Source organism: Lissotriton helveticus, chromosome 5_1 (assembly GCF_964261635.1).
Source record: "Lissotriton helveticus chromosome 5_1, aLisHel1.1, whole genome shotgun sequence".
NCBI lineage: Eukaryota > Metazoa > Chordata > Amphibia > Caudata > Salamandridae > Lissotriton > Lissotriton helveticus.
Genome location: NC_136065.1, coordinates 53,071,820 through 53,091,545, shown reverse-complemented (window position 1 = coordinate 53,091,545; position 19,726 = coordinate 53,071,820).

The following is a 19,726-nucleotide window of genomic DNA, read 5'->3' as shown; positions in this document are numbered from 1 at the left end:
GGCTCGGCGCTGAGAAAAGAACTACTGGTGGGTCATTTATCTGAAAAACGATCTTTGACAGAGGGCTCGCCGTCGAGAAGAGATTCAGGTACGTCATCAGCGTCTAGAATTCAAGACCCTCCGCCGTCGTCCACTCGACGACGATCGGCGTCGAGGACTGAGACCCCTCCGCCGTCGTCAACCCGGCGACGATCGGCGTCGAGGAGCATCACACCTCCGCCGTAGTAAACCAGGCGACGAACGGCGTAGAGAAGTGTGACACCTCCGCTGGCGACGATCAGCGTCGAGGAGCAGAGACCCTCTGCCGTTGTCGACACGACGGTTCGAGGCATGTGGGCTGCTAAATTCATATCTTAGCATTAGATCGCCGCCTAGTGTTGGGCTCGGATGATCGCACATTGTTGTCCTGGAAGAGTCTTCGAAGTATCCTGAGATAGGTGGCTCCTCCCCTGGACTACAGTGCGCATGGGCATCGGCTCCATCCCCAGATTGTTTTTTTCCGCCATTGGGTTCGGATGTGGTCTCGACGTCTTACTGTCGGAACCAAGAAAAACTAACTTTTAGCGGCCAAAAGGCCTCGATTTTCTTGCGTCGGTATTGTCTGCGCACGGTCTCGAGTCTTCCGTCTCTTGGAGCCGGAATAAGCGGAGTTTTCTTCGCTCTCGGAACTTTGAGGCCTTCTCATCGCGACACGACTGCAAAACTTTTCGGACATGGAGCGGAGCCCGTTTAAGTACTGCCCGCTCTGTGGGTCCAAGTACCCACACATCGACCTACACCCCGTCTGTAACAAATGCCTTTCGCCTGACCACGACGACGGCAAGTGCAAGTTGTGTGCACAGTTCCGCTCAAAGAAGACTCTCAAGCTTCGGCGCGCGGTGCGCTTGGAAGCTAAACAAGCGGCCCCGGATCCGGAGAACATCTTCGGCGACCAGGACGAAGAGGACCAGGGTCACCATCTTCAGATCTCACCACCCGAGACGGAGGTCGAGGTGGATCCGGGAGACGACGACGGAGTCGTGGGTCAAGGCCTTGAATACGTCGACGAGGTAGGAGACGACGATGAGATTTATGGGGCCGCGGCAGACAGCTCGGGAGACGAGCTCTGCCCGAAGGTTACGAGGATACCGACCGGGTCACGGGATTGCCTGTCGGCCTTACCCAAGACCCGTTGCCGCAAGCCACAGCCCCGCCTTCGGGCCCGGCCAAGGACTTACTTGCTGAGCAGACTGTTTCGAAACCGAAACCATCGGGATCGTCAACATCTAAAATGGCCGACCCGAAAACGAAAGCGAAACTTAAGGACTCGAGTGTCCCTAAGATGGCTGCCGTGCCGGTGAAAACGACGGTGCCCGCTACCCCATCGACTCCGTCGACCTCCGGTCCGCAGAAGTCGAAGAAGTCCGTCGATTCCGATGCTGCAAAATCGAAAACGACGCCAGAAGAGGGGTCCTCCAAGAAAGATGGTCGACATGGGTCAGCGGCGACGACGCCGTCCAAGCCCGCCAAAGTCGGCTCCAAAGAGGCTACGCAGGCACACGGGACGAAGTCTGGCACGTCTGCGCCCCGAACACAGGAATCGGAGCCGGTGAAGACGGGATCCGCGCCCAAAGCGCACAAGGCCCACAAGGACGTCGGATCCGATGGAAAGGTCAGACCATCCTCGTCGGCGCCAAAACAAACTGTGAGTGAGTCGTCCCCCATAGCCGAATCACTACAGAGACTCAGGGAGAAGGCCTTTGCCCCGTCGGCTCCGATACCATCGCCGCTGCCGCAAAAGGACACTCCGGCGAAGCCCTCTGGGAAACTTCTATTTATTTTGCCGCCAAAGGAGGCGCCGAAAGCATTTTCAACCAAATCGGCACCGAAACAGGTGATTTCTTCACCGGCTGGCCCGCCTCCACGTCGGGTACTCGAATCAGAGGATGATTCAGAGCAATTCATCGACGCAGATACGGGCAAACTGACCCTCTACAAGAGGAAAATAACTTCAGTGCCTGTGGACCCCTATGTCATCCCACTGAAGAAGAAGAGGGTGCCCCTTGACGCCTCAGGCCTCACAGAACCCATCCAGCCTCCTCCAAGACGTAGCCCTACTCCCTCACCAGAACACTCTGCGGGTGAGGGGTATGATGAGGACGAGCAGTACAATTTCCCCATCAATGAACCAGATTCACAACCGGATTCATATGATGACACTGGTGACCAGAACACCCAAGGTGTGGGGCAGGACCCGCAGCTTTTTAATGCACGTGCATCCCCGACTGAGGATTCAGCAGGTTTTCATGCACTACTCGAAAGGGCGGCAGCCAATCACGATGTGGACATGCACGCTGACCCAGTTGAGGAAGACTTCCTTTTCGACACGTTCTCAGTCTCTGAAAGGACAGTAAAGACACTGCCTATGCTGAAAGGCGTCCTCAAGCATGCTGGGGACATATTTAAGGAGCCAGCGAGAGTGGTCAACCCTCGTATTGAGAAAAAGTACAGACCTGCACCTGCGGACCCCGCATACATTCGGGGACAGTTGCCACTGGACTCTCTTGTGGTCGCCAATGCCAGGAAACGTGCCAACTCCCAGACGACGGGTGAAGCTCCTCCCCCGGATAAGGAGTCCAAAGTGCTAGAGGCAGGGGGCAAAAGAGTAGCTGCACAGGCATCAAACTTTTGGCGCATTGCCAATACACAGGCACTCTTAGCGCGTTACGATAGGGCGCACTACGACACCCTAGAACAGATTGTACAACACCTGCCTCCGCAGTTCCAAGAGGGCAACAAACTGCTTATTGAGGAAGGGAAGCTAATCTCAAACGCAGCCATCAAGTGTGCACTTGACGCAGCAGACACAGCTGCTAGAGCGATTAACACTAGCGTTATGCTGAGACGACAAGCGTGGCTCCGCATCTCAGGGTTTAAACCGGATATCCAGACAACCATTCTTAATCAGCCAGTCAATCCTGATAGTCTGTTTGGTCCAGATGTTGACACCACCCTAGAGAAGATAAAAAAGGACACAGAAACTGCTAAGTCCATGGGGGCCCTACAGTCACAACAGTTTCGCGGCAGCAATTTTCGTCGCTCAGGTGCACGTGGAGTCACCAGAGGACAAATGGGTCAACAATCCCAGTTCTCAAAAGGTGGAGCACAATCCTCGTTCACGAAACAGAACAAGGGAGGTTACAGAAATAACAGCAACAGAGGTCGCGGCAGAGGAAACAACAGCTCCCGCTCCTCTACCCCGAGCAAACAGTGACTCTCTGTCACTGCCCCCCGACCACTTAACACCTGTCGGGGGGAGACTGCAGCAGTTCCTGCCCGTCTGGAGAAACATCACCACAGACAGGTGGGTGCGACAACTAGTCCAGTATGGTTATTGCCTAGAGTTAAAGTCCACTCCACCCAACATCCCGCCAAGGCAAAGGCCTATGTCCGCAGAGCACTTGCTCTTATTGCAGCAGGAAGTAGTGGTGATGCTGCAAAAGGGAGCAATCGAGCTCGTGCCGGCGGGAGAGGAAGGCACAGGGGTGTATTCCCTGTACTTCCTTATTCCAAAGAAGGACGGATCTCTCAGACCCATTCTGGATCTACGTCCCCTCAACCTGTACATACTATCAGAACATTTCCACATGCTTACACTGCAACAGATTCTTCCATTGCTAAATCAGGGAGAATTCTTAGCAACCTTAGATCTCAAGGATGCTTATTTCCACATTCCACTACACCCGTCACACAGGAAATACCTCAGGTTCACTATTCAAGGCAAGCACTACCAGTTCAAGGTCCTACCCTTCGGAGTCACCACAGCCCCGAGGGTGTTCACCAAGTGTCTGGCGACAGTAGCGGCGCACCTCAGGAGGCAGAACATCCATGTCTACCCCTACCTAGACGACTGGCTCGTGCAAGCCAAGTCAGAGCAACAGTGCGCCGCAGACATGTCGACTACAATTCACCTTCTTCACGATCTGGGTTTCTCCCCGAACTACCCGAAATCGCATCTTCAGCCGGCACATGTCCGGCAGTTCCTAGGTGCCACAATCAACACCCTGACGGCCATGGCTCAGCCAAACCAGGTCAGGATAGACAGCATGCAGGCTCTGATCCAGAAGTTCAGGCCACAACACTCGCTTCCAGCGAGAGTGTTTATGCAGTTGATAGGCATGATGGCCTCCTGCATCTTCATAGTCCCTCACGCACGGTTACATATGCGCCCGCTCCAGGAGTGCTTAGCGAATCAGTGGACACAGGCTCGTGGACAACTGACAGACCTAGTGTTGGTTACCAGTCGGGCATACGACTCTCTGCATTGGTGGACTCCACACAACCTTTGCAAGGGCCGACTGTTCCAGGAGCCTGTGCCGCAGATTGTCCTGACAACGGACGCATCTCTCCAGGGATGGGGAGCTCATGTGCTCACTTACACAGTGCAGGGACTATGGACGACGCAGCAACAGAAGATGCACATCAACTATCTGGAACTGATGGCAATCTTCATGGCGCTCAAGTCCTTCATTGTACATCTGTGCAACAAGGTAGTGTTAGTCCGGACGGACAACATGACCGCGATGTACTACATTCAAAAGCAGGGAGGCACCCACTCGCCACAGCTGTCTCATCTGGCTCAGAGCATGTGGAAGTGGGCCATTCAGAGGAACATTTTCCTCATGGCAGAACACCTCCCAGGAAAGGACAATCAGATGGCGGATCTGCTCAGCAGGTACAGCCATCAAATGCACGAGTGGGAGTTACACCCATCTGTCCTCCACCCGTACTTCCAGCAGTGGGGTCATCCGGAGATAGACCTGTTTGCCACAAAAGAGAACGCAAAATGCCAACACTTTGCCGCCAGGTTCCCTCACCCACAGTCGCAGGGGAATGCGATATGGATGAACTGGTCAGGCAAATTTGCGTACGCTTTTCCGCCAGCCCCTCTAATACCGCTGGTCGCAAGAAAGCTAAGGCAGCACGAGATGACTCTCATCCTAGTTGCTCCGACGTGGGCGCGCCAGGCTTGGTACACCACGTTCCTCGAACTCTCAGTGGTGCCGCATCAAAGACTGCGCCTCACGCCCAGTCTTTTGACGCAGAACCATGGAGAAATTCAGCATCCAGATCCGCAACAGCTCAACCTGGCGATCTGGCTCCTGAAGTCCTAGAGTTTGGATACCTTAACCTACCTCCTGAATGCATGAACATCATCAAGGAGGCAAGGAAGCCAACTACTAGAGCATGCTATGCTGCAAAGTGGAAGCGTTTTGTCATTTACTGTACAGCCAATGACATCAACCCGCTGGATGCATCTATCCCCAACATCATCTGCTATCTGTTGCATCTTTACAAGTGCAATCTGGCGTACACTTCCATTCGGATACATCTATCCGCCATAGCGGCTTATCTTCAAAACAGGCAGCACCTCTCTGTCTTCAGAGTGCCCGCCATTAAAGCCTTCCTTGAAGGTCTGAAACGAGTCATTCCCCCAAGAACACCACCGGCTCCGGTGTGGAACCTCAATGTCGTTCTCACCAGACTGATGGGACCACCATTTGAGCCACTGCACTCGTGTGAACTCCAGTTCCTTACGTGGAAAGTAGCTTTCCTTGTAGCTATTACGTCTCTAAGGCGTGTCAGTGAGCTGCAGGCGCTCACAATCCAAGAGCCATTCATTCAAATTCATCCAAATAGGGTCGTGCTACGCACTAACCCCAAATTCCTTCCAAAGGTGGTGTCACAGTTTCATCTAAACCAAACTATTGACTTACCAGCATTCTTTCAAAACCCTCAAACGGTGGCAGAAAGAATGCTCCATACCTTAGACGTACGGAGGGCGTTGATGTACTACATAGACAGAACACAACCCTTTAGAAAAACAAAACAACTATTTGTTGCCTTCGCACCACAACACAAAGGCAACCCGATTTCCAAAGCAGGGATAGCCAGATGGATTGTTAAGTGCATCCAGATATGTTATCAAAAAGCCAAGCGCACTTTAACAATACCCCCCAGAGCCCACTCCACACGCAAACTGGGGGCATCCATGGCTTTCCTAGGGAACATTCCTTTAGAGGATATTTGCAGAGCAGCCACGTGGGTTACACCACATACTTTCACAAAACACTACTGTGTTGATGTGCATTCCAAGCAGCAAGCTGCTGTAGGACAGGCTGTTCTGAAAACACTTTTTCAGGTTTCTGCAGCTGGCACGGGCAACCGCCGCTGATGGAGGGACTGCTATGTATTCTATGCTAAGATATTAATTTAGCAGCCCACATGCCTCGAACTGAATATGCTACTTACCAGTATGCATCTGTTCTTGGCATGTAGGGCTGCTAACATTCATATCGCCCGCCCTCCTCCCCGGTGCCTGTCGCAGCTGCAGATATACTATTGTATTTACTCATTAGCATGGACATCCTTTACACTTTTCACTCCATCTTCTGCCACAATGGCGAAAAACAATCTGGGGATGGAGCCGATGCCCATGCGCACTGTAGTCCAGGGGAGGAGCCACCTATCTCAGGATACTTCGAAGACTCTTCCAGGACAACAATGTGCGATCATCCGAGCCCAACACTAGGCGGCGATCTAATGCTAAGATATGAATGTTAGCAGCTCTACATGCCAAGAACAGATGCATACTGGTAAGTAGCATATTCATTCGGCGTCGAGAGCAGGCTCACCTCCGTCGTCGCAGATACAGCGATCGACGTCGAGAGCCCAGAGTCCTCCGCCGTTGACAACCAGGCGTTGCTCTGCGTAGAGGATGAGATCTGCGTTCGGCGTCGAGGGTGCCAAATATCCCTCCGCCGTCGTCGCGTAGATCCTCGGTGTCGAGATTGGCTGCTCTGCCGTTGTCCCAGCGAGGTTCGGCGTCGAGCGAGAGATGCTCCGTCGTCGGCTGTACATCGCCGTTCGACGTCGAGACATCACCGATCTTTATCAGCCTCTCACTGGCATCGCTTGCCGTTGAGGCATTTGATGTCGGAGCACCCTACATCGAAACGAGGATCGACGTCTAGGGACTTCCGTCCGACATCGAGGCCCGCTTCAGAGAGATCCAGAGTGGATCGGTGATTATGGCGACTGAGTCAGCATCCCGCCACTCATCCTCGCGTTCGTCCAGGCGAGCTTCTTCAAGGGCACCCTCTCCAGAGGCTAGAAACCCTGCCCACAAGTCACCTTTGCGACGGACGGAGCCATCTTCTACTTAGGTGGGGTTGTCCCCGAGGTGGAATCTCCTATTGTATCACTGGTGAGATTCAGGGGCTACGAGGCGGATGCAGGAGTACGCCAGTCCTTTGCAGAGGTCTCCTCTTCAAAGACTGATTGAAGAAGCGGACAGACACAGCTCTCCCAGCCACAGAGTCCAAGCTGAGAGATCACCTGTGAGGAGGCCTTTTATGTCTCGTTCCCCCAGAAGGGAGCACCGCTCAAGCAGATCACGAGATAGGAGGCGCAGTGCTTATCACAGGAGTAGGAGAACACCTTCTACCTCCTCTACCCACTCTTCAAAGAGGGATTATTCCCCCACGCTTTCGGATAGCCCTATCTCTAGGGTCTCACTGATTGATGACATTAATACGTACCATGATGTCCTGCAGAGGGGAGCTCAGAAACTCAACATTGCAATGTCTGTTCCCCAGGTCACCACGACAGTGAATTTTGAGACACTTCACCAGAAGTCTGCGTCTCGTCTATTACTGCCATTGGTTCCAGGGATTGTGGAACCTGTCATGGACATGTTCCTGTCTCCAGCGACCATTAAAGCGGTGCCGACTCGCATCAAAAGAAATACAAGCCAGCTTCCTCTGACCCGGTCTTTGTTAAGACTGATCCCCCTGCAGACTCGGTGATCGTAGCAGCAGTACGTAAGACACATGCGGTCACTGCTACCTCTTCAGTTCCTCGAGATAAGGACAGCAGGTCCCAGGACTCGTGGGGTCGCAAGGTCTGCAACTCTGCTTCTACACTGAAGGTCTCCACTGCGGCCGTGCTTTTGGGCAGATATGATAAAGCCTTATGGAATTCCATGGAGCGCTTCAAATCCAAACTGCCAAAAGAAGACCAGAAAGACTTTGAAGAGACACTGACAGAGGGCTGTCTGGTGGCGAACGAGATGATTAGCACGGCGGCGGACGGCGCAGTGCTTTTGGCGCATTCGTATGCGCATGAAATATGCGCCAGAAGGTAGTTTTGGTTAGGCTTGACAGGCCTCAAACCCGATGCACAGCAACGCATCCTAAAACTTCCATTCTCAGGTTCCTCTCTCTTTGGCTCCCACACTGACGATGAGATGAGTAGAATGAAAACCGAGCAGGACACTCTGAAAGCGGTCGGCTTGGAGAAGAAAAAGGAGTTCAAGCGCCGATACAAGACCAACCAGCGCAAGGGGGCCTCAACAGAGGGTTCAAACCCCTCAGTGGTCCGAGAACAGGAATCAGGACAAGTCCCAGTTTCAAGGAGGAAACTCGAACAGATGTAGAGGTGGTCACCAACAGCAGTCCTCTACCACGGCGAGAGGAGGAAAGTCATGAACAGTGGCTTCCTCCGCCGCCTTTGTGGGAGGAAGTGCTTCTCAACATCTAACAGTGGGCCAGCATCACAGGAGATCGCTGGGTGCTGAATATTCTACGCAATGGATATGCGCTACGTTTCCGTGCGCTTCCAAAGGACATACCACCAAAGAAGTCTTGTCCTCATCAATTAAAGCTGCTTCGGAAAGAGGTGAGAGCTCTTCTCCAAAAGCAAGCGATAGAGGAGGTTCCACCCTCTCAATGAGGAAAAGGAGTTTCCTCCAGATATTTTCTTGTCCCCAAAAAAGACCAGGAGGGCAAGTTTCGACCAATCCTATACCTTCGGCTTCTGAACAAGGTCATAATCAAAGAGCAGTTTCGCATGTTGGCCCTTCACCAAATATGTCCACATCTACAAGCAGGCAATTGGATGTGCTCGGTGGACCTCCAAGATGCGTACTTCCACATCTCCACTGCAAAACGTCATCGGAAGTACCTGCGGTATGTGGTCGGCCAAAACCGTTATCAATACAAGGTCCTGCCCTTCGGGCTGAAGTCGGCTCTGCGAGTCTTCACCAAATGCATGGCGGTGGTGGCAGCTTTTCTTCACAGACAAGGTCTCTTCGTCTATCCATACTTGGACGACTGGCTGCTGAAAGGTCCATCCCCACTGCAAGTGAGGCACGACTTCCAGTTTTGTCTGCAACAGCTGCACGACCTCGGGCTGCACGTCAACATGGAGAAGTCGGTGCAGCAACCCACCCAGTCTATCCACTATCACGGCTCTGTTCTGGACACAAGCGTGAGAAGAGCGTATCCTTCGGAGGAGAGACTGTCTTCCATGAGACAGAGGTGAAGGCTTCTCCTCCAGGTGCAGAATCCGAAGGTCCGGCAGGTGGCATCCCTGCTAGGATCGATGGCATCGAGCCTCTTTCTGATTCCCAACGTCAGGCTCAGGATGCGTCCTTTGCAGCAGATGCTGGAGGACCAGTGGGATCAGTCAACAGGTCGCTGGGAGGATCAGATCTCTCTCTCCCAGGCGGCGAGATTCTCCCTCTCATGGTGGACTCAGCAGCGGAATCTGATGGTGGGAGTCCCTTTTCACCAGCCACTACCAGTACAATCAGTGGTTACAGACGCGCCTCTGCAAGGCTGGGGGGCACACATGGGGTGCCTTCAGATACAAGGGCGGTGGTCGGCAAAAGAACAGACCTACCACATCAACATGCTGGAGCTACGAGCAGTCTATCTAGCTCTAAAGACTTTCCTGCCGGCAATAGAGTCCGATTCGGTCCTGGTTCAACCCGACAATACGATGACCATGTTCTACCTGAACAAGCAGGGTGGGACTTGGTCGCGTCCTCTCTCCCTGGAGTCACAAGCGATCTGGCACTGGCTGCTCGCCCGGAACCTCTCGGTGGTGGCGGTGCATCTTCCAGGAGAGCTAAATGTCGAGGCAGACGCACTCAGCAGGCACTTCGAAGATCAGCCAGACTGGGTGCTACACGACGAGGTGGTGGCAGATCTTTTCCATCGTTGGGGTCATCCGGATATAGATTTATTCGCGGACGAAGAAAACACGAAATGCCACACCTTCGCGTCCAGATTCCACCGTCCAGGGACAATGGGGCATGCTCTTTTGATGGACTGGTCAGGGACATTTGCCTACGCCTTTCCTCCTCTGCCCTGATCCTGAAGGTGGTGTCCAAGCTACTCAGATCCAGCATGACCATGATTCTGATAGCTCCAGACTGGCTAAGGCAGTGGTGGTACTCGGACCTTCTTCATCCGTCGGTACTTCCACACAGGAGACTGCCTTGCAGGCCGGACCTGCTGACCAAGATGGGAGGGAGGATTCTTCATCCCAACCTTCCCTCACTGAACTTGACAGCATGGCTCCTGAGGTCCTGCAATATGGACGTTTAAAACTGCCTCCTGATTGCATGCATATTTTTAAAGAAGCAAAGAGATCCTTCACAAGAAAGTCTTACGCGTTTAAATGGTAGAGGTTTTTTCTGTGGTGTAGAGAGCATCACTTTGATCCTACGAAGGGGCAGGAGGATGTCATTCTCCCTTACCTTCTGAACTTAGAAGCATACTTTAGACCAGATCTTACTATCGGAGTGCATTTATCTGCCATTACAGCGTACAGGAAGTCGTCTAGTCAGCCCTCGTTTTTCCAGATGCAGGTGGTCAAGGACTTCTTACAGGGGTTGAAGAAAGTCTATCCCCCTGTGCGAAACCCTTCTCCTCCGTGGGGGTTGAACCTGGTGTTCTCAAAGTTGATGGGCCCTCCTTTTGAGCCAATCCACAGAGCTTCCTTGCAGCATTTGTCTTGGAAGGCCGCTTTTCTGGTAGCCATTACATCTGCGCGCAGAGTAAGCGAGAGCCAAGCACTGTGTACCCATGAGCCTTACACTGTTTTCCACCATAACAGAGTAGTCTTGAGGGTGCATTTTTTCTTTTCTCCCTAAGATGGTGTCTGATTTCCATAACAATCAGTCCATTTCCCTGCCATCTCTTTTCCCTAATCTAGCGACCCCGGCTGAGCCGTCGCTTCGTTCCTTAGACCTTAAGAGGGTGCTTAAGTTCTACCTGGAAAGTACCAAAGGCATTAGGAAGACATATCAATTATTTGTCAATTATGGCGCCATGAGAACTGGCTTCCCAGCCGCTAAAAGATCCATTTCGAGATGGATTGTGTCCTGCATTACCTTAGCTCACCAGCTGGCGAAGAGGCCCTTGCCTTTACCTCCTAAGGCACATTCCACCAGGGGGGAAAGCGTCCACTGTTGCTTTCTTACATGACGTCCCTATGTCAGAGATGTGCAAGGCCGCAACCTGGAAATCAGTTCATACTTTTACAAGGCACTACTGCCTAGAATCTGATTCCAGGGCTGATGCTCAAGTAGGCCAGGGCTCCTTGAGGAATCTTTTCAGATAGTGGTTTGCTCTATCCTAGCTTGTTTTTTTCTGAGCTTACTGATCACGTTTTTCTGTGTTCTCCTTTGCCCTCAGGGAGATGAGGTGAGGCTCGTTATTCTAATGCTTATGTCTATTGATGAGGATCCCCTGAAAGAGAAGGATTAGTTACTTACCTGTAATCCTAGTTCTCTTCCAGGGGTATCCTCATCAAAGTCATAAGCAACCCTCCCGCCTCCCCGGGCAAAGGACTATTTTCATTTGGTTAGATTGTTAACCTTCTTGTTCCATGGTTTTTTCAGTCTCCGCATCCAACTATGCTATGCTAAAGCTAAAAGCACCTTAAATATTCCCCCTAGAGCTCATTCCACACACACTAGGGGCTTCTATGGCATTCTTACTTAACATCCCTTTAGATGGTATCTGCAAAGCAGCAACTTGGTCTACACTGCACACTTTCACAACACTTGTGTAGATGTGCAGGCAAAACAACAAGCTAGTGTGGGCCAGGCTGTATCTGAAAGAAACAGGTTAGTATTAGATTCCTTACCTTAGAATATCCCCAGGTGTCAGTCTGGATCCGGAAACTTTTGCGTAGCAGTACCCCTGTGCGTCGGTAGGCGTCGTCTGCAGGCGTCCCCTGCGGCTCCGCGTCGTCGGCGTCGTGCGCCGTGATGACGTCGCTGGAGTATATAGACGCCGCCTCCGCGCGCTGACGTCAGTTCTTCTTTTTTCCGCGCCAGTTAGCGCAGATCCGAAGAGCAGTACTCCGGTCTTTTGACCAAGTTTTTTGATAACTCTAACTCTTTAGGTGCCGGTAGGATGCCTGGTTTTAAAAATTGTGTACCCATGAGCCTTACACTGTTTTCCACCATAACAGAGTAGTCTTGAGGGTGCATTTTTTCTTTTCTCCCTAAGATGGTGTCTGATTTCCATAACAATCAGTCCATTTCCCTGCCATCTCTTTTCCCTAATCTAGCGACCCCGGCTGAGCCGTCGCTTCGTTCCTTAGACCTTAAGAGGGTGCTTAAGTTCTACCTGGAAAGTACCAAAGGCATTAGGAAGACATATCAATTATTTGTCAATTATGGCGCCATGAGAACTGGCTTCCCAGCCGCTAAAAGATCCATTTCGAGATGGATTGTGTCCTGCATTACCTTAGCTCACCAGCTGGCGAAGAGGCCCTTGCCTTTACCTCCTAAGGCACATTCCACCAGGGGGGAAAGCGTCCACTGTTGCTTTCTTACATGACGTCCCTATGTCAGAGATGTGCAAGGCCGCAACCTGGAAATCAGTTCATACTTTTACAAGGCACTACTGCCTAGAATCTGATTCCAGGGCTGATGCTCAAGTAGGCCAGGGCTCCTTGAGGAATCTTTTCAGATAGTGGTTTGCTCTATCCTAGCTTGTTTTTTTCTGAGCTTACTGATCACGTTTTTCTGTGTTCTCCTTTGCCCTCAGGGAGATGAGGTGAGGCTCGTTATTCTAATGCTTATGTCTATTGATGAGGATCCCCTGAAAGAGAAGGATTAGTTACTTACCTGTAATCCTAGTTCTCTTCCAGGGGTATCCTCATCAAAGTCATAAGCAACCCTCCCGCCTCCCCGGGCAAAGGACTATTTTCATTTGGTTAGATTGTTAACCTTCTTGTTCCATGGTTTTTTCAGTCTCCGCATCCAACTATGCTATGCTAAAGCTAAAAGCACCTTAAATATTCCCCCTAGAGCTCATTCTATGGCATTCTTACTTAACATCCCTTTAGATGGTATCTGCAAAGCAGCAACTTGGTCTACACTGCACACTTTCACAACACTTGTGTAGATGTGCAGGCAAAACAACAAGCTAGTGTGGGCCAGGCTGTATCTGAAAGAAACAGGTTAGTATTAGATTCCTTACCTTAGAATATCCCCAGGTGTCAGTCTGGATCCGGAAACTTTTGCGTAGCAGTACCCCTGTGCGTCGGTAGGCGTCGTCTGCAGGCGTCCCCTGCGGCTCCGCGTCGTCGGCGTCGTGCGCCGTGATGACGTCGCTGGAGTATATAGACGCCGCCTCCGCGCGCTGACGTCAGTTCTTCTTTTTTCCGCGCCAGTTAGCGCAGATCCGAAGAGCAGTACTCCGGTCTTTTGACCAAGTTTTTTGATAACTCTAACTCTTTAGGTGCCGGTAGGATGCCTGGTTTTAAAAATTGTGACGGGTGCGACCGCCTGATGTCGGTCACCGACCACCATCGACTCTGCCTCCGGTGCCTGGGCGCGGACCACGACGTCGAGTCCTGTGTCGACTGCCGGGCCTTGACGAGTAAGGCTAGGCGGGAGCGGTCCCGCAAGCTACTCGAGCTCCGGATGTCGGCCCCGCGTCGAGAGCGGTCCCGGTCCGGCCGGAGGTCGAGGGAGCGGTCGAGAGAACGGTCGCGGAGCCGCCACGAGGGCTCCGGAAGTCGTCACCATTCCTCCGGTTCCTCAGGTAAGCGACACAAGAAGTCGGGGCGTCGTCATCGCACCCCCGACTCCCCCCGACGTGGCCGGGGGTTTGGGTGGCCCCACCCCCGCGGCTCCGCGTGGGTCGCCGACGCTGCCTGCTCCATACCCGTCGGTCCCTGGGCAAGGTGCGTCGCGCGAGGAGATAGAGGAGTTCCTCATGGCCATGAGGGCGCTGTCTCCTCCGACGGGGCCTACGGCGCCTGCGGGCCCGGTGGTTCCGTCCGGGGGCCTGAGCGGTTCGGGTGCTCCTGCCCCGGCGCCGTCGGGTGCTCCGGCGCCGCCGTCGGCTCCGGCCCCGGCGCTGCTGGGCCCTTCAGGGCCGTCGCCGGCTGGTCACCCGGCCTCTCCGGCCCCGATTCCATCGGGGCAACCCGTGGTGCCGCCTCCGTGCGGCGCCGTGACTCCGACGCCGGTTCCGGCTGGCGTCGGGGCTCTGGCGCCGGCTCCGGGCGGCGCCACCCCCATCCTCTCTCTGATTCCGGACGCGGAGTCGGACCGGCGTCGCCTGGCGCCGATGGGGCCCATTGACCCCGAGGAGCCGGTCTACATCGTTGAATCCGAGTATGGTGATGATGAAGAATATGGAGAGGGTTGGGAGGGGTCTGAGGACCCTCTGTCACGCGAGTGTCAGTACGACGTGGACTGGACAGGTGACTTGGGTGATGCCAGTGGTCTGGACGAATCTCCTAACCCTGGTTTTGTCTCGCCTCCCACTGTGGCGTCGGAGGCTGGGGCTGCCTACTCTGTGGTGCTGATGAGGGCTGCCAAGGCCTTGAACCTTGAGCTCCCTGTCGCGAAAGTGAAGCCTACCATCCTCACCGAGGTCTTCAAACCGCAGTCATGCCCACAGGAGCCTCTGCTGCCGTTTAATGAAGCCTTGACGGACGTTCTGTTGGGCACGTGGTCCAGGCCCGCTTCAGGTTCGCCTGTTGATAGGAACGTTGCCAGGCGCCACCGTCCGTGTCCGGACGACCCTAAGTTCCTGTCCACGCATCCCACCCCTGAGAGTCTGGTGATCCAGGCCTCAACATCCCAATCCGCATTCCCGTCGGCTCCGCCCGACCGGGAATCTAAGAGGTACGACCAGTATGGCAAGAAGGTCTTCTCGTCCCTGAGCGCGGGACTGCGGTCTTGCAACACCGCATGCCTCTTGGGCCGCTACACCCACTCTCTGTGGGATACGGTCGCGGAGTGTCTGCCGCAATGCCCGCAGGAGGTACGGGACAAGCTCGGCCAGGCTATGGTTGAAGGCCGAGACGCGGCGAGGTATTCCATCAGGTGTGGTCTTGATACGACCGACTCGCTGGGCAGAGCGATGTCCACGACGGTGGCGATTCGTCGCCACGCCTGGCTGAGATCCGCCAATTTTTCGACGGATGTCCAAAATGCCTTGATGGACATGCCGTTCGATGGCAGTCGCCTGTTTGGCGACAAAGCGGACAACGCGCTTGAGCGCTTCAAGGACTCCAGGGTCACGGCCAAGTCCTTGGGTCTCTCGACCCAGCGCCAGCAAACGGGTTCGTTTCGCTCCTTTCGTGGCCACGGAAGGGGCAGTCCCACACGTGCTGCCAGCCACGCACCGCAGAACACTTCTCAACGCGGTGGCGGCTGTGGATTCCGCCGTGGTGGCGGTCGGGGACAGCGGCGAGGTCAGGCCACACCTCCCCCCGCAGCAGCCTCCAAATCCTCCTAGTCCGAGCTTTCAGGCCCATGTGACGCCAGTGGGTGGCAGGGTTCGCCATCACCACTCCCGCTGGCGCACTATCACATCGGACAGGTGGGTGCTGCAGCTCGTCCGAAGGGGCTACTCCCTCCCCTTCGAGACCACTCCTCCAGCCATGCCACCGCAGAACCACCGTGTGTCGGGGGACCACTTGACACTTCTGCAGGAGGAAGTTACGGCCCTCTTGGCCAAGGGGGCCATCGAGCGCGTTCCTGGGCCAGAAGTAGGGTGTGGTTGCTATTCCCACTACTTTCTGGTACCCAAGAAGGACAAGGGGGGGCCTGCGTCCTATCTTGGATCTACGGAACGTCAACGGCTTCCTCCGGAAGGAGAAGTTCAAGATGTTGACTTTGGCTCAGGTCTTGGCTGCTCTAGACCCACTAGACTGGATGGTAGCGTTGGACTTGCAGGATGCGTATTTTCACATCCCCATCCTGCCGGCCCACCGGCGTTACCTGCGGTTCACGGTAGGCCACGAGCACTTTCAGTTTATCGTGCTCCCATTCGGCCTTACCAGCGCCCCACGGGTGTTCACGAAGGTGATGGCGGTGGTCGCAGCTCATCTGCGCCGGTTAGGGGTTTCAGTCTTCCCCTACCTCGACGACTGGTTGTTGAAGGCGGGCTCGCCCCAGACAGTCGTCCGCCACCTCCAGATGACGGCAGACCTCCTGCACGAGCTGGGGTTTTCCATCAACGTGCCGAAATCACACCTGTGTCCCTCTCAAAAGCTCCTTTTCATCGGAGCGGTTCTCGACTCGGCGCAGTTTCGGGTTTATCCTCCGGAACGGCGGGTCCGGGATATTCAGGCTCTGATTCCCATCTTTCAGCCGTTATCCCGGGTCTCGGTCAGGTTGACGCTGCGGCTTCTGGGGCTGATGGCTTCCTGCATCCTTCTGGTGCATCACGCCAGGTGGCGGATGCGGGCTCTGCAGTGGGACCTGAAGTTTCAGTGGGCCCAGCATCAGGGCAACCTATCCGACCATGTCCTGATCTCGGAGGGCACTGCGAGCCAGTTGCAGTGGTGGCTTACGGACCGCGATTGGGTCAGAGGCAGATCCCTCTCCCTTCCCCAACCGGAGCACGTGGTTGTGACGGACGCGTCCCTCCAGGGCTGGGGAGGCCACTTGGGAGAGGCGGAGATCAGAGGCATCTGGTCTCCGGCGGAGTCCCGGCTCCATATCAACATGTTGGAGCTGCGGGCGATTCGCCTAGCACTGAAGGCATTCCTCCCCTTTGTCAACGGGAGTGTGGTGCAGGTGTTCACGGACAACACCACCGCCATGTGGTACTGCAACAAGCAGGGCGGAGTGGGGTCGTGGACCCTTTGCCAGGAGGCTCTGCGCCTCTGGCAATGGCTGGAACGTCAGGGCGTGACTCTGACGGTTCAACACCTGGCAGGTTCTCTGAACGCCAGGGCGGACGAACTCAGCCGTCGGTGCTCGGTGGATCACGAATGGCGTCTGAACTCGGACGTGGCGAAAGGCCTCTTTCTGCAATGGGGAGAGCCTTGGTTAGATCTATTCGCCACAGAAGAGAACGCGCAATGTCATCAGTTCTGCGCGTTGGAGTTTCCAAGACGGCACTCGCTCGGCGACGCCTTTCGGCGCGAGTGGAGTTGCGGTCTGTTGTACGCCTTTCCGCCTATACCACTTCTGCCCAGAGTGCTGAAGAAGATCAGGCGCGACCGGGCCCAAGTTATCCTTGTGGCTCCGGACTAGGCTCGAAGGTACTGGTATCCCGAGCTACTCAGCATGTCAGTCGGTCCCTCGATCCGCCTGCCCCTTCAGGAGGACCTTCTGTCGCAGCAGCAGGGGACGGTCCTCCACCCGAACCTGTCCAGTCTCCACCTCCATGCTTGGAGATTGAGCGGCGACAGTTGAGGCCATTTGACTTGCCTCCTGAAGACTGTGATGTGATTCTGGCAGCCAGGCGTCCCTCCACAAAGTCGGTATACGCCTGCCGGTGGAACAGATTTGTGGCATGGTGCACAGCAAAGGCTGTGGATCCCCTTTCTGCCCCTCTCTCCGAGGTTCTCCTCTTTCTTCTCTCTCTTGCCCAGCAGGGCTCTGCTCTGGGCACTATCAAGGGCTACCTTTCTGCCCTTTCCGCCTTCTTAAGGCTACCTGATCAGCCATCTTTGTTCAAGTCCCCTATTGTAACGAGATTCTTGAAGGGCATCACGCGCATGTATCCACCTGTTCCGTTCGTGATGCCTCAGTGGGACTTGAACCTGGTTCTGACTTTCTTGATGTGCGCTCCCTTTGAGCCGCTTCATTCCTGTCCTCTCCGTCTCCTCACTTTAAAGACGGCCTTCCTGGTTGCCATCACCTCTGCCAGGAGAGTGAGTGAGCTCCAGGCTCTTTCTGTCAAACCTCCTTTCTTGTCCATTCATCCTGACAAGGTGGTTCTGAGGACTAGACCTTCTTTCCTGCCCAAAGTAGTTTCTGCTTTTCACATCGGGCAGTCCATCACCTTACCCTCCTTCTTCCCGCCTCCGCATCCTTCAAAAGATGAGGAGCGGCTCCATCGTCTGGACCCAAAACGTGCGCTTTCATTTTATATGGATCGCACACGCCAGTTCCGGGTGGATGACCAACTGTTTGTTGGCTACGTGGGTGAGAAGAAGGGAAGGGCGGTACAGAAACGAACCATTTCTCGATGGGTCGTCCTGTGCATCAAAGCCTGCTACTCTTTGGCTCGGAAGGAGCCCCCTGTTGGGCTGAGGGCCCATTCCACTCGGGCCACGGCGGCTACTACTGCCCTGGGCCGGGGAGTCCCTTTGCAGGACATTTGCCAGGCGGCTACGTGGGCCTCGCTGCACACCTTTGCGAGGCATTACTGCCTGGACAGTCAAGTCCGGAGGGACGGCTTCTTTGGCCGTTCGGTCCTCCAGGATTTTCTGGTGTAGGATTGTATTGGTTCGCAGACCCACCACCGGGGTTGGTATTGCTGGGGTATCTATTCTAAGGTAAGGAATCTAATACTAACCTGTTTCTTTCAGATGAACAAGTTACTTACCTTCGGTAACGATATATCTGTAAGAAACAGTAGTTAGTATTAGATTCCTTACCGCCCCACCCATCCTCCCCGTTCTGCGAACTGATACCTAGGGTTAAGGACTTCCCTTTCAGGGCCCTAGTTTCATTTGGCACCAGTGTTGGTTCTCACATGGTTCTGCGTGTTCTGGCGCGGAAAAGCTGTGTGCAAAGAACTGACGTCAGCGCGCGGAGGCGGCGTCTATATACTCCAGCGACGTCATCACGACGCCGACGACGCGGAGCCGCAGGGGACGCCTGCAGACGACGCCTACCGACGCGCAGGGGTACTGCTACGCAAAAGTTTCCGGATCCAGACTGACGCCTGGGGATATTCTAAGGTAAGGAATCTAATACTAACTACTGTTTCTTACAGATATATCGTTACCGAAGGTAAGTAACTTGTTCATTAAGAACACTTTTTCAAATCACTGCAACAGATACAGGTAGCTACTGCTAAGGAGGTAACTGCTGTATAGTCTATGCACAAGTATACGATTTATTTATTTGCGGGTTTATAACGCGCTAGGATCACCTCCCAAAGGAGTATCTCCGCGCCTTTGGCAACCTTCCAGCGCATAGCAGTAGGTATATAAAATTTACACTAGTTTTGGAATAAAAAGGTTTTTAACTGTTTTCTGAACGGGAGATACTCCTTGCAAAGTCTCAAGGAAAGTGGGAGGCTGTTCCACAGTGTTGGGCCAGCAATTGAGAGGGCTCTACCACCCTGTCTAGCCTTTTTTGCTCTCGGAACCTGCAGCAGGGCTTGTTCACTAGATCTCAAGGATCTCAAAGGTTTATAGGGGAAAAATCTGTTAGACTAATACACAGGGCCTTTCTTCTGGAGACACTTGTATATAATGCAACAAGTCTTGTACTTCACCCTTTGCTTAATGGGAAGCCAATGCAGGGTGTTCAAGAGGGGTTTGGAGGGGGTGCGAGGGGGCTGATTTAGAACAAGACGGGCCGCGGTATTCCGGACTACCTGCAATCTGGCAGTTACTCCCTCATTTACTGATAGAAGCAACCCATTGCAATAGTCCAAGCGACTCAACACTA